The sequence below is a fragment of the Megalopta genalis genome, chromosome 8 (assembly GCF_051020955.1).
Source record: "Megalopta genalis isolate 19385.01 chromosome 8, iyMegGena1_principal, whole genome shotgun sequence".
Taxonomy (NCBI): Eukaryota; Metazoa; Arthropoda; class Insecta; order Hymenoptera; family Halictidae; genus Megalopta; species Megalopta genalis.
In genome coordinates, this window is record NC_135020.1 from 12,183,667 (window position 1) to 12,199,486 (window position 15,820).

At 44.3% G+C, this 15,820-nt stretch overlaps 2 protein-coding genes across 5 annotated transcripts in view; one reads left to right on the plus strand and one right to left on the minus strand.

Moving 5' to 3' along the window:
* The window catches only part of DAAM (disheveled-associated activator of morphogenesis-like protein), a 151,120-nt gene that overhangs the window by 109,746 nt on the left and 25,554 nt on the right, over positions 1–15,820 (minus strand). Inside the window, exon 1 of one of the 3 annotated variants that reach the window (XM_033483281.2) lies at positions 677–1,620. The exons of the other annotated variants lie outside the window; for them this stretch is intronic. The gene's annotated coding sequence lies outside the window, so the exon portion shown is untranslated. Of the gene's footprint in view, positions 1–676; positions 1,621–15,820 lie in introns of those variants that run through there. 3 annotated transcript variants of the gene reach the window in all.
* Positions 5,721–15,820, plus strand: part of LOC117227775 (uncharacterized) — a 48,940-nt gene continuing 38,840 nt past the window's right edge. For both annotated transcript variants that reach the window (XM_076524100.1, XM_076524101.1), the window contains exon 1: positions 5,721–6,430. The gene's annotated coding sequence lies outside the window, so the exon portion shown is untranslated. The remainder of the gene's footprint in view (positions 6,431–15,820) is intronic.

A 15,820-nucleotide genomic window follows, 5' to 3' on the forward strand; every position in this document is an offset into this window, starting at 1 on the left:
CAAATCGTCGAATTTCGTTAACAAACCGAAGGCAAATTATAGAAAATTAACCATATATCCGATATTCACCAAAAATTCTCCCAATGCGCCCACACATCTAAAACAAAACGCTCCAAAAACCGACACCCCAAAATCTCTCGTTTCGTTCTAGAAACTATGCCCGGGTAACCTTGACATCGACCGGCTCCCAACGAGGAAACCTGCGACACGAGACAGTGTTGCAATACGAAAATCGCAGTCGTCCGTCTTCTCGCCCGTCGAAAATCGGGGCAACACTAACCAACGAACAACGTCCGCCACTTTGCATAAACCGTGCCGCCGATCCGACAGCGTGCAACAATCTCCATCGCGGTGGTATCTCCGTAGTCGTAGCGGCAAGGAACAAGTGGCACAAGGATCGAGGATCGAGCGGACCGTGAACGGTCGAGGAGAGGTTCACCTAAATCGTTCCTCAAACGACTCGGCCGATTGCACCGGGCGACGTTTGATCGCCTAATCATCTCCAATATTCAGACTTCCGTCAGCGTCCGATGCGCGGCATAATTTTTCATCAGGTCCGGATGAAAAAATGATCCACATCCTCTCCTGGGCCAATTGTCGCGACGGGCCCCGGCTCGGCGCGGCTCGGCGCGCGTCTACATTAGAAAATCGCCGACAAAAGGCAGTTGTCACTTACGGGTCAGCGGGGTTGGCCCTGGTGAGACGGCCGGTGCAGCCGGTTCTCATCGAGCAGCGTCGATCGTCGTGGGTCATCGATTTCCAGCGGGGCAGCTGACGACCGCCACGAAGAACAACCCGGTCATGCTGCTCGGCGAAGCATCCTTTCGCGGCGAAAACTCTGCTCGGGGTCCGGCCTGCACGGCATCCCTCGGCACCGAGCGGCGCGCGGAGGGTGCAGGAATGCGCCTCGAACCTCACCCTTCTTCGGCTGGCGAACGGATTTAACCTCGGGCCCTGTCCACCGTGCCGGATCGGTCTACTTTTTCGGAGTTCTCACTCGCGTGCACCTTCGACGATCGGCGCGACTAGTCCCGCGACGAGGACACCACAGGCGTTACACACGCGCATTCTCGTCAAGCCAGACGCACCGCGATGATTCACTTAAAAACGGACGATCCTAGATCCAAGCTGGAGAGAGAGAGAGAGAGAGAGAGAGAGAGAGAGAGAGAGAGAGAGGGAGAAAGAGCAAAAGAGAACGAGATAGAGAGGCGCGTGTATCTTCCAAGGCGCACTACGAGCGTTCGCCACGTGGTGCAGCGAGACGCGACACGGCCAGAAGGAGTCTCCGGCGAATTCTGCGGGGCTTTGTGTGCGTCGGCGTGCACGCGTGTCTGCGTGAAAATGCGTGTTCCCGCGTGTCACGTGGCCCTTAAGCCCGGCTCACAAGGCTCGCGAGGGGCAGCGGAGAGCCGTCTATACCGGGGCCATTGTGTGTCGTCGCGGTGCTACCATCGAGCCCGAGCACACGGGCTGCTCTGCCTACACGCGAAAGAATCGGCCGGCGGAGGGTAGTTTATGGCGCGGCACCCCATAGGGGACTGGAGCCCTCGTGGCATGGACCAAACATCTGCCCGAACATGCCCCACCATCGGCCAACGAGCCGTATGCATTTCGACCGGCAGCCGTCTTTCCCCCTTGCTCCGTTTCCTTTCTTCCTTCCGTCCTTTCTTTCTCTCTTTCTTTCTTTTTCTCTTTCTTTCTTTCTTTCTTTCTTGCTTGCTCGCGCCCTCTCAGCGCTCGCCTCGTCTTTTTTCCCTTCTCGTTCACGCTTTTTCCTTCGCTCGCGTCGAGCCGCGTCGAGCCGCGTCGCGTCGCGACGCCTGAATTTCACGAGCTCGACGCGCTCGTCCGCGGCTGCCTCGCTGCCTCGCCGGCTACAGGTCCATTCGAAAATGGTAAACAGAGCGTGCCGGGAACGCGTGCACACGCACTTTCGCGGTGGATTCGCGTGGTGCACGGTTACGCGACCGGGAAAGGAACGCCGAGGGCGGCGATGTCGAAGCGATTAGGGCGGTTCCGGGAGATGCATAATGCATAGGCGTTGATGCATGCTCCCCGGGATCGATTTCGTGGCATTGTTTCGAGGCCGCGAACGATCGCGCGCTGCAAAGAGGTGTTGCCACACGGTGGATGCCGATGTGGGATGGAATAATAATCGATCGGGGCGCATTAGAGAGTTCTTGCCCTGTGACCGACGCGGGCTTCGCCCAGCGGTCGTGCCCTTAATCCGGTTTCGAAAATCGATTCCTTTTTTTTCTTGTGCTACGACCAGTGTTGCGTCTGGGAAGCTGCAACCTGTGGTGGAGGTGTTTTTCTTTTGTTTATTTATTTATTAACGCTGGATTTACGGAGCAGAAAAAACAGCTGTTACCTGCGTTGATTATTAAGTTCGATTTTTAGAACTTTTTTCTGCGTTTATCTTCGGGATTAATCTTTGTCGAGCATGGTGAACTGTATTTTTCAATTGTATGAATGTTAGTTAGTTTATATTGTAGTATGAAATATAGTTGTACTGTCTGTACTGTGCGAGTATTGACAAGTACGGTAATGTCTCTCTAATTGACGCTCAGATTGTTCACAAAAATGGACAATTTGGGAAGAGAAGATACGATCGTTCGAGCTTTATGGTTCGTTTTTATAGTTACGAATTGTCAAGAACTATAAAAAACGAGCTGCGAGGCTCGAATAATCGTATCTCCACTTCCCAAATTGTCCACTTTTTGCAGAATCTGAGCGTCAGTTAGGGAGACATTACTGTATTTTGAAGAATAAAATGTAACATTGAATAACCCAGCCTTGGTTTTGAAACATTATTGACAAGAACGATCATTGAACTTCTTGTCAATCTTCGTATTATGTTCAATTGTTATGTTAATTTCGTCGTAGTACAAATCTTTGTATTTCTCTGTAAATAATATCTGCATGCTAACGAGAAATGTCCGATACGTTAAGAAATGTTAATGATAAATAAATGATTGCATAATTACTATGAAAACCATAAGAACGTCATTTCCTGTAATATTAATAGAGAGCTCTTTAACACTAGATTTACGAAGCATAAAATCAGCTGTTTTATATTAGATTATCGAAGTAACAATAAGACATTTATTCTGATTTTGAACAAGTGTTATTGTAACATTTGCCGCAAGCAACATATAAATTGCAAATATCTGCAAATTTATTAACTCGACGACTGAAAGATAAAACGTAAGCAGACTTTCGTAGAATCTATTTAACACGTCGAGAGTACAAACTTCCAATTTCTCCCTAATTTTCCTCCGGCTTATATACAAAAATGGAAAATTTGAGAAAAGGAGAAAAATTCGAGCCTTGCGTTTCATTTTTATAGTCGTTGACAATCGGCAGCTTTTGTGCATAATCCAATTTCAATTCCAACAACTCCATTTTTGTGCACAATTTGACCGTCAATTAGAGAGAATTTACTATGTGCTTTTTATTTGACCGATTAATCCGCACGCGAATCTGCCTTCTAATTATCGTTTATTACTTGTAATTATTTTACCGTGCGGCTAAATGATTATTTAGATGGTTCGGAGTGTTTAGATCGCGCGAAGGAGACCGACGTAAATAATAATAAATATGCAGAGCCTGTGTTCACAATTGTGTACAAAACCTCGAATAGCCTGAATGGCTGACGACGCTGGAGGGCGAGTTACGGTGTACCGCCGGAAATGGAATGCTAATTTAATGCGTCATCGTACCCCGTGCGCCAGCCCCGTTCTTGTCCCTGGAAATAGCGTAATTAGGATTGTTTCACGGCTTATTAAGGCCGGGTTCGCCAGACGCGGTATCGAGGCTCATCAACCAGGATTTTTCATGCATTCTGCCCGAAGGCGTCCGCGTACGCCTCGCGTACTTTTATAATGTTTTATTAGAAATCCGTGCAGCTTCCTTTCTCTACTGTAACTGTAGGAAGAGAAAAAGTGGACAATACAGGAAGAGGAGATACGATTATTCGACCCTTGCTTGGTTTATTTTTATAGTTATAAATTGTCCACAATTATAAAACGGCTCGAATAATCGTATCTCCTCTTCCCAAATTATCCAATTTTGTGGACAATCTGAGCGTCAGTAAGGGAGACATTACGGTGCCTCGAAGAACATTTTTGTAAAGGAAGAAGTTGCTTCAAGTGATCTGAGGAACCCGCCATTTCCAGATTACGAGACATTTTTGGGACACTCTGCAGAGAGACATCCGTCATTTGTTCCGTAGATCCGAAGGATCTGCCGCGGAGCCCAATGTTTTTAGCATGATTACACCGAAGATGTTGTGTTTTTGTCGACGTTCACGATTGTTATTTGTAGTGAAAACGTGCTTAGCGTAATGTCTCCCTTACTGACGCTCAGATTGTTCACAAAAATGGATAATTTGGGAAGAGGAGGTACGATTATTCGAGCATTGCGATTTATTTTTATAGTTATAAATTGTCCACAATTATTTAAGGCTCGAATAATCGTATTTCCTCTTACCAAATTATCCATTTTAGTGGACAATTTAAGCGTCAGTAAGGGAGACATTACTGTAGTTCGCTTGTACAGTAATGTCTCTCTAATTGACGCTCAGATCGTCCACAAAAATGGACAATTTAGGGAGAAGAGAGACGATTACTCGATCCTTGCGACACATTTTTATAGTCACGAATTGTCAACAACTATAAAAACGTGCTGCAAGGCTCGAATAATCGTATCTCCTCTTCCCAAATTATCCAATTTTGTGGACAATCTGAGCGTCAGTAAGGGAGACATTACTATAACTGTAGGAAATGTCTCCCTTACTGACGCTCAGATTGTCTACTAAATTCGATAATTTGGGAAGAGGAGATACGATTATTCGAGCCGTTTTTATAATTGTGGTCAATTTATAACTATAGAAATCTGGGCGTCAATTAGAGAGACATTACTGTACTTCGAACTTGACTCTTGCTCGTCAAACGTGATACGATACGACAAATTTGTAACATTTCTATCTTCGCAAGTGAAACGATATCGAACCGAAATTATTCGCGCCGTTTCGTTAACGATAAACAGATGCGCAGGAATTATATTCTTTCGGTAGCATCGAGAAGACTCCGTCGAAGTAGACTGTATTTTTGAATGCGACGCAACGGTTGCATAACTCCGTTGTTATTATTGTCGGAGCGTATAGCATATTCGCGGCCCACATTCTGCAAACGAGTCTTGAAATTGTCAATCGCCTTGTTGAATTATTCCTTTCTTTGCAAATATGCAATCAGACATTCCCGGAGCCCGTCGATCGACAAATTGCGCGGAGGAACGCACAAATTGCAATGTTTTCCAACAGTTTCGATCCGCGCGTTTCGCTGGTGGCCGCGTTGCGGCGAAAGGAAACCGCCGAAGTTTATTACAAAGCGTGCGCGCTCGCACGCGAACGGTCGCGACGGTAATTATATGCGAGCTGAGAGAACGAGAAGGCGCGACGGAGAGACGAGAAGAGAGAGAGAGAGAGAGAGAGAGAGAGAGAGAAAGAGAAAGAAAGAGAGCGAGAGAGGAGAGAAAGAAGGAGAGAGAGCGCGAGAGCGAAAGAAAGAGCAAGAGAGCGAGAGAACGAGAGAGTGAACGCGAGAGGAGAGAACGAAAGAAAGAGAGCGAGAGAGGAGAGAACGAAAGAAAGAGAGCGAGAGAGGAGAGAACGAAAGAAAGAGAGCGAGAGAGGAGAGAACGAAAGAAAGAGAGCGAGAGAGGAGAGAACGAGAGAGAAAGCGCGAGAGGAAAGAATGAGAGAGAGAGAGAGCGCGCGCGAGAGGATGGAACAAGAGTGATAGCGCGAGAGAGGAGAGAACGAGAGAGAAAGCGCGAGAGGAGAGAACAAAAGAAAGAGAGCGAGAGAGTGAGCGCGAGAGGAGAGAACAAAATAAAGAGAGCGAGAGAGGAGAGGACGAGAGAGAGAGAGGGAGAGAGAGAGCGCGAGAGGAGGGAACGAGAGAGAGTGAGAGAGAACGAGAGAGAGGAAGAGAGAGCGAGAGACCGTGCACGAGAGATGAGAACGAAAGAGAGAGCGAAAGAACGAGTGCGAGAGGAGAGAACGAAAGAGAGAGTTGGAGAGGAGAGAACGAAAGAGAGAGAGCTAGAGAGGAGAGAACAAGAGAGAGAGCGCCCCCGAAAGAACGAGAGAGCGAGAGAGAGAGAGAGAGAGAGAGAGAGAGAGAGTGAGCGAGAAAGAGCGTAAAACCACAGCGCGTGCACAACTATTTTGCGCGACGAGCGGCGATGACGCGCGACCTAGCTGCAAATTGCAGCCGGTCACAGGAGGGTCAGCTCGACAATTGCCAGCAATTGACGGCAATTAGGGACAGGAGCCGTGACGGTCGTGATTTCGTCGACGAACGGGACAGTGACTCGGCTCGGCCAGACGCCTTTCGATCCACGGGGATGTGCTCCAATTTAGAAGGTAAAAAGTTTGGCTCTTACTTCATCACGTTCTTGCCGTATCACGCAAACCTACTTTACACCTTTTATTTCCTCCAGTCGATTCCCGTTGAGCTTCAAGTCAAATCGTACTCAAAGGGTGCATCGCGCGCGGTTATCTGATTTTCGCGACAAATTTCCAGATAGCGAATTCACGAATCTATTCCATCAACGGATGCGAAATGGAAAAGGAAAAAACGACATTCCATCGCGCGCACGTTTCACTGCTTCGGAAAAATTTTCGCGAGCCGCGAATGCTTAAGGATGTGCATCGGGATGCCTGTGTAATTGAGAACAGGAAAAATCGATGACTTCAGGACTGAAATATTCAGCGACGTCTTTTCAAAACCTGACGGAGCGTTACGCAAGCGCCTAGTCATTGTTTCTGGGAATTTCCAGCGGGTTTGTTATTAACACTATAACGGCTGTGCCGAAAACATCAAGAGTTTCGTATAATTATTGTATTTGATTGGATTTAATTAAAATTGCAAAGCGAAGTTATATGACATCGATTACTTTCTTTTGTCGGCATTGCTAAAATTGCGAATTGCGAATCTCGATAGAATCGAGAAATTAGAATAGATTAGCGTGAAAATGAATTTTTAAATTATTCTGTAACCCATATATGTGGGTGACGCGGCAGTCAAAGCGTTAATATTCGAGTCACGATAACGTACAGTCGCGCACAAAACTGATCGCCCATCATTTAGGACGCATTAACTTTCTTATAATTCGGTCAGGCGATCTAAGCATTTAGGGGCATTAGAAGAATTAATTTCGCTTGGCCTAATTGCAACAAAATTATTCCGTTCTAAATGTTTCCTCGCAATTTTATAAGCGCTTTTTAAAAATCGACTCAAGAGAGATACAACTCGTAAACCAAGTCCACACACACGCAGAATATTCTTCTTTAATTGCTATACCAGTCGATTAGAAGCGATCGCCTAAACGAAGAACACGCTCTGAAAGCTTCCGACACTTTCGCCCACCGGATTTAATGAAAGGCGTAACTAAATTCAAATCGAGAGTTTCACCGGTTCGATTGCGGCTACCGTGGAAACGCTTTGTTGAATAAGTGCGTTGCAACTAATTGCCCTGGGCGCTTTGCGATGCTAATCGCGACTGAGAAACGAGCATGAAAATGAAAAGTTATTAATAAATGATCACAATGTTACAAAGACAGGAGTTCAACGGGATAATTGAACACCGGTAGAAAGTGACCGGGTTCATTGATCCCGACGGGTTCGGTTTTCCTTGTGAAATGGTGAATGCATCGAGTCTTCATTGTTTTCGTTCTAATTCTGCTTTGCAGCCTTTATAAAGGGAAATGTAATTTCAACGAACGTTACGCGTTGCATGCATGAGTCCAGTCTATGCAACTTCCATCATTAGGTTTCTGTGTTTCGCAGTGCCCTAAAGAACTCTTGGTCGATCATGAGTTCTTAGAATATAACATAGAAAAATTCTTATTGCTACTTTTGTGTTTCCAGATACTGAAAGATGTTTGCTTCCTTATCGATCATGTCGCAAGACGTATATTTTTCTATGGACCGAGTTTATATTGGGTTGGCAATAAAGTAATTTCGGTTTGCACCAATAGATAGCGTTACGCTTGCATCGTTATTCTTTTGTCAAGGTTATAATGTTTTTGTCTTCGGCTTTGGTAGTTGATACGTTTAGGTTACTATACAGGGTGTCCCAAAAATGTCTTGCAATCCGAAAGTACGGGATTCCTGAGGTCATTCGAAGCAACTTTTTCCTTAGCGAAAATGCAATCCGCGACTTCGTTTACAAGTTATTAACGGAAAACGGTGACCAATTAGAGACGAGATCATTTGGCGCGAGACGGCCGAGCCAATGAGCGGAACTGGGCTCCGTGCACTCGTTGGCTGGGCCGCCGCGTGCCAGTCGAGCTCGCCTCTCATTGGTCACTGTTTTTCGTTAATAACTCGTAAACGAAGCCTCGGAGAAGATTTTCGCAAAGGAAAAACTTGTTTCAAATGACCTCAGGAACCTCCCATTTCCGGATTGCGAGACATTTTCGGGACACCCTGTAGAAACAAATACGAAACACTTCGTTTCGCAGTGCCCTAACGAACTCTTGGCCGGTCATGAGTTCCTAAAATATAACATGGAAAAATTTTTATCGCTACTCTTGCGTTTCCAGATACTGAAATATGTTTGCTTTCTTGTTGATCATGTCGCAAGACGTACATTTTATCAATAAACAAAAGTCAACTCGCGTAAAGCGAAAATGGATGCATCATCCCAGGGTGATGCATCCTTTATTTTAGTTCGCCGTAAGTGTCCCATAAACGCGTCGGCGTGCAGCCTCAGAGAAAGAATCGCGGAGCTTCGGGAATCATTCTCGCAGGCACACGAATCCGGCAATAATTTTCGTCACTTGGTAGCGATTTTCTTGAGGTAGTGATATCTTGATCCAAGGCTGAGCGAAGTAAGAGGCGAGACCAGCGGTTTGTCCTTGATGCCGGTTTCTCCTAACAAGGGTTGCCGGTTGGTCCGCTGAAGTGGCAGCGCGGCCAAATGAACGTCCCATAAAAGGGACGCGTTCAACCTTTCCGAGAAAGTTCAGTCGGGATTCCGGGGGCGAGGAAGAAGCCGATGGGGAAGAAGCGGGCGTCGTGCTCGATGAAACAAAGGAAAGACGGTTTTCAGGGAATAGGCCGGATATCGGGGCCGGGGGGAGGGGGGCACTTTACGACTCCGCGTCTGCAAGTTTTCCCGAAGAGAAATCGTGGCAGGGTGTCGGAAACAGGTGAGAATTAGGGAAACAATTGGTGTTGTGGCAGAGCGACGGCGTATCGCCGGAGTGGAACTCGAGATGTCAAGCGCCTTTGTTATTGATTCCGTGTCCACGGCAGTCATTGTTTCGTCTCGAGAGGTCTGCACACGTTCTTTCGACACCCGGCCATGTTTGTTGAAAAGATTAGCCGGGACTAGTGTACTTTCCGTGTCTCGCTCGGAAGAGGAGGAACGGAGCTGGCGCGCGCAGAGGCTCTTTGAAAACCGTGCCTGCAGCTATCCGGTCAAATTGCTGTATTATGTTTGATTTTGATGTTCAATTTATTATTAGGTTATATATATATAATTTTGATGGTCAATTTATTATTATTAGAGAGAGGTTGGTGCGTATGAAATGTCGGATTTTCAAGTGAATATATAAAACCGTGTATCTTTTTTCAAAAGCTGTTTATGTAATCAAAATATGCACCATTTGCTTGGATACACTTTACCCAACGAGATTTTAGTGCACAGATGCCGGTCTTAAAGAAATTCTGATCTTTAGAATCGATAAACTCTGATATGGAATTTTTCAGACTGTCTTCATTTTCATACTATTTAGCCCGTAAAAACTGTTCTAAATGTTTAACCCTAGAAAGATAACCATATGACAACGTACGTATAAGATAACCATACGCTTCAGAGGCGCATGCTTTTCTAAGGCGTCAATTTTATACTAACAATGGATATTTATTTAAGTTAATCTAGTCATTTTAAAGGTTTGGCATTATTGTAAAAATAAAATGCATTTATATTATATTTTTTTATATTTTAAGTAATTTTAAACTTAAATCACTAGACCTCTATGAAAAATTAACAAAAATCAACAGTCTTCGCAGGCGCCTCTGCGACGTAGGTTATCTTTCTCGGGTTAAAGAAATGAAAGTCGGTTGGCGGAAGATCCGGCGAATAAGCTGGCTGCTGCAAGATTTCATGTTTTAATTCATTTAATCTCGCAATGGTTTTGTACGACGTGTGCGGCCGAGCGTTGTCGCGGAGAAGTATTGGGCCACGCCGATTAACAAGCGATGGGCGTATAATTTTCAATTTTTCGTGCGTTTCATCGATGTATCGGCAGTACATTTCGGCTGTAATTGTCTCCTCGGTTCGAAGGAACGAGTAGCGAATTACTCCGGTCACATTCGTTTCCACCGATGCTTTCGGAGCATCATTTTTCACAGACGTTTTGGGTCTTCCACGCGGTTCATTTTTTAGAGAAAAATCACTGGACCGAAAATTTTCAAATCAACGCTGAACTTTTCGATCGTTAACAGTATTCTCCCCGAACGTCTGGTCTGTATTGCGCGCAGCTTTTGCAGCATCATTACCAAGTTTATACTCATCTAAAAAATTACACACACACGAATATCGGTTGAATTCATGTCCTCACGAAATTTAAAACAAATAACAAAAGGGAACACTTTTGAGAAAATCTTCTTTGTTGAAACGTGACTCTGGCAATGAACGGTACGACTATAAACGAAGTTATGCCAAAAACAAAAGCATAACGAAAATGGGACATTTCATATGCTCCAACCTAATACAGTAAAGTCTCCCTAATTGACTCTCAGATTGTCCACAAAAACGCATAATTTGGGGAGAAGAGATGCGATTATTCGAGCCTTGCAGCTCATTCTTATAGTTGTTGACAATTTGTAACTATAAAATCGAACCGCAAGGCTCGAATAATCGAATCTCTTCTCCCCAAAATTGTCCATTTTTGCATAATCGTCAATTTTTGAATAATCTTATCTCGTCTCCCAAATTGCCCATTTCTGTGCACAATCTGAGCGTCAATTAGGGAGACATTACCGTACTATTCGGTCAAATTGCAGCATTATGTTCAAGACTCCGATGTTCAATTTATTACAGAATCAACATTTTCTCGCACAAACATAGACGGAAGTAACAGCACAGAAGCTTCCAGCAAATCTCCGAATTGTTTTCGCACGATCGATAATCGTCGAATTCTTGCAATGTACGTTCTAAAATGTATAACGAGGGTTACTCGAAAAGCTGAACGTCTCTCTTCGCGTCGTCCGATGTCACCGGCCCAATTATCTCCGGAAAAAGCCCACTTTTTTTTTAACTCGGTCCGATAACCTAACGTTTCTTCTTCTTTCTTTTTGGCCAAGCGACACCAATCAGCGTCTGTCAGACAAATTACTCTCCAACGGCTGGCTCGGCTGTGCGGAAGATGTTGTTGAAGTATCATTTTCCGAAGCGTTCTCTACGTGTTTAGTCTCCCGAGCCTGTGACGCGGACTAATTGTAAGCTAAACCGTAGGGCGTGGACGACCTTCGGCCTCCGGGATGCAGGGTCAACGGCACCGGGGCTATGAGTAATACTTTTAGAAAATAACTATCGGAGGAAAGTTATCAGTCGAGCACTTTGATGACTCACGGGCTGACAGAAGGTTGAACAACCTTCGGAAATGTGTGAAGCGCGACGGCGGTATTAATATAACGCCTCCATTAGCCTCGATTGCCCGTCGAAATTTTTATCAGACTCCGCCAGAGAAGCGGGACCTTATAACGTGCGCGCTAGCTAACGAAATTTCAAATTCTTTCCAGGTGTTTCTGTTTCCACGCCGGAGGATGAATTCTTGTTTATCGAGGAGCGCGGCCGGGACCGTTTTGGTCTCTTTGGCCACGGGCTCTGCCACGAATCGGGACTTTAACGTCCCACCTCCTCCGGGCCGCCTCCGGTCTCTCCTTATCGTCCCTTTCCACTGAATGACGTCATTGTCTCGCCTCCCTGAAAGCTGCGAGCGGTGCGCGAGCATACGTACAATATTTTGGCAGACGTCGCCGTCCGGGCCTCCTGACTCACTCAAAAAGAGAACACTTCAGCCATTGTGCACCGGGTCCATCCTACTGGCGCGTCCACAACGGCGAAACCGGTGGCACGCGAGTTTCCGATGGGCTGTCGATCGATATACGACTCGAATGAATCATGGGATTATCGCACACACGAGATGCTCCGAAGTTCTGATCCAATAACACGGAAACTCGGAACGCTTCGCGGCACAGTCCACGCTGTGACACAGTCCCCCGAAGGGGGCGGGGGGGAATCAGCTACTAGTTAGTTATGTTCGACTCCAACAGTGTTCGAAGTGGAAAGTGAAATAAATGTTGATTAGAGAAAGGAAGAAGATTCGAGATAAAAGACTGTCTTCCTTTTTTAATAGTTCTGCTTTTTCTAAAAGTGCTGAAAACGATTCATACGTGTCCCTTTTGTAAGAATAATTGGGCTGGATTAATTTAGACTGTTTGCTTATTTTTATTAAAATGTATGCTTGAGGTAACAAATTTATATAATCATTTCCTTACGATCATTTCCTTTGCGTCTACAACAATTTTCAGATACAAAGTGGAAGCGTGAACTGTTTAACATTTGCGTTTGCAGAATCTTTCAAGTCGATTTTATTTACCGTGTCATTTTGTAACATTATAAGGTATTTTATTCGGTGAAATATGTAAAAACTGCACAGAAAATGTATGCGACGTACATTACTTTTCCAACATTCTTTTACCTCTTGCGAATCTGAATAAGATTAAGGAATTATAATTGACTGGTGAAGAAGTTACCAGCCACGTGTTGGTGTCGCGGCGGTCAAAGTATTAATAGTGTAATTATAATACATTGTTTCAATAGTGCAATTATGATATCCCTTATTAACAATGTAAACAGGATAAATTTGGTTAACAATGTAATTATAATTATATTATATTACGAATATTATACGTAATATTATAATATATTATATGTAATATTATAATATTATAATATATTATATATGTAATATTATAATACTATAATATATTATATGTAATATTATAATATTATAATATATTATATAATATATTATAATATTATGTATAATATTCGTAATATAATATAATTATAATTACATTGTTAACCAAATTTATCCTGTTTACATTGCTAATAAGGTATATCATAATTGCACTATATAATAGTGTATAATAATCATATTAATATAGTGTATAATAATCATATTATAATAGTTAATAACATAATAATATAACTATAATAATTATTTCTATATAAAAAAAATTTTTGCCAAGTCACGCGTACGTGACACCGGCCGTCGAAGCGTTAAGCAAAAATGAAGAAACCGTATAATATCGATGCAATAGCAGCCGTCCGCCCTACCCGTAATACAACAGACTTGCAACATAGGAGTAAACCGGACAGCTATTACGCCTTCGGATGTCTTCTTTCGGAAACAGTCTGCAAACCTCTCTGGCGGGCTTGGATAACGAGTACAAGTCGGAATGATTGATCGCGGCGAGCATCATAACTCATGTTATTTTTTCCAAATTCGAGCTGCAGTTTTCTTACCTCTCGCCGCGCTGGAGAAACAAGAAGCGACCGTCCAAGAAAAGAAAGCGATCGTGGCAAAACCGTCACGTGTCCCGGCCGAGATCGCTGCCATTTATGCAACCCGTCGGATCGTATTTTGCGAAACACCCGGTGTAACATGACGGTATCGCGTTCGTTGAATATTCATCAATAAGGATAGAATTTCACACCGCCGCCTCCAGGACAAGGTTCGCCGCGATAATGGGATAATGGTGAGCGAGCACAGGAGCGTTGTGAACGGGGCTTAAGGGCGCGCGCGATATACTCGCGCAGGGAGCTGACAGCTGTGCCCGATAGCCCACATGGCGTTCTCTCTTTCTCTCTCTCCTCTCTCTCTCCCTGTTCCTCCACTCTTGTCGGGATGCAGGCCTATCGATTTTATCGCGTAGTTTCGCTAACGAATGGCCGGCCGGACGTTGATTAGAAGGCACCGGTTTATCGGCCGATAGTTATTGACTCGTCCTGGCTCCTTCGGCCACGAATAAAGGAAGCCTGTGCGGTGTCGTCGCGTCGTCTGCACCTCGATCGACCGCATTCTGAAAGCCTCGTTCTCCTCCGACGATATTACACGCCCGGATTTATTATTCCGACCCTACGCGAGGACATCCATCGACGATCAAATCGGGGAAAGCACGTCGGATGGAACCGCGCCAAGGCTGTTCGCATGATGTAAAACCGCTGCTATTATCGGCGGCACGCTGCGTTTAGTATCGCTATGAATTTCAACGCGAGCACTACGGTTGACGATCCTGTGACAGCTGTAAAAGCCCCCTCGGCGAGTCCTTGCATTAGCGAACCTTGCCTCCGCATCCGATTTCGTTCTTCCGCATGATCGATGCTTATTTCTGACGATACAACTATTCTATTGGGTTTGGCAAGAAAGTAATTTCGGTTTGCACAAATAGATAGCTTTGCATTGTTATTCTTTCGTTAAGGTTGTGATCTTTTTGTCTTCTGATTTGGTAGTTGACACGTTTGGGTTACTATAGAAACAAATACGAAACACTGCGTTTCGCAGTGCTCAAAAGAACATTTGGACTATCATGTTCGTAGAATATAACATAGAAGAATTTTTATTGTTACTATTGTGTTTCTAGATACCGATAGATGTTTGTTTCCTTACTGATCGCGTTGCAAGACACATTTTTCTATAATCTGAGTTTATATTGGGTTGGCAATAAAGTAATTTCGGTTTGCATCAATAGATAGCTTTATGTTCGCATTGTCATTCTTTTTGGTTAAGGTTGTAATCTTTTTCTCTTCAGATTTGGTAGTTGACACGTTTGGGTTACTATAGAAACAAATACCGTGTAGTTTCGTTTACAACTGATAGTTTGCTGTCAATTTTAACACGGAGTGCAAAAACGAACATTTCCGACATATTTTACTTTCTTATTTTCATAAAGGCAAGAAAGCGGCCGAGGCTCGCAAAGAGATATATGAAGTTTGTGGCGTCGATTGCTTAACAGAATGCACGTGTCAGAATTGGTTAAAAAAATTTCGTTCCGAAGATTTTTCACTTAAAGATGACCAACGTACTGGTCGACCTTCCGAAGTTGACGATGACAAAATCAAAGCCATAATTGAATCGAATCGTCGTATAATTGTACGAGAGATTGCAAAAAGGTTAAATGCATCGCGCGCAACAATCGAATATCACATAAGATATCTTGGACTTGTTAAGAAGCTCGATGTTTGGATTCCGCGTGAATCGAAAGAAATGCACTTAACACAACGAATCGGTATTTGCGATACGCATTTTAAACGTAATGCAATCGATCCTTTTTTGAAACGAATTATCCCTGGTGATGAAAAATGGATCGTTTACAATAACATTAATCGTAAAAGGTCATGGTCCAAGCGTGATGAGCTAGCACAAACCATATCGAAAGCCGAATTGCATCGGAAAAAGATCACGCTGTGAATTTGGTGGGACTAAAAAGGTGTTGCGTATTTTGAGCTGCTTCCAAGCAACCAAACGATCAACTCGGATGTTTACTGCCGACAACTTATGAAATTGGAGGAAGCGATCAAAGTGAAAAGGCCAGAACTGGCAAATCGCAAAGGACTCGTGTTCCACGACAATGCAAGGCCTCATACATCTTTAGCAATACGTACAAAATTATTGGAGCTTAATTGGGAAGTGATGTCGCATTCTCCATATAGCTCCGACCTTGCACTATCG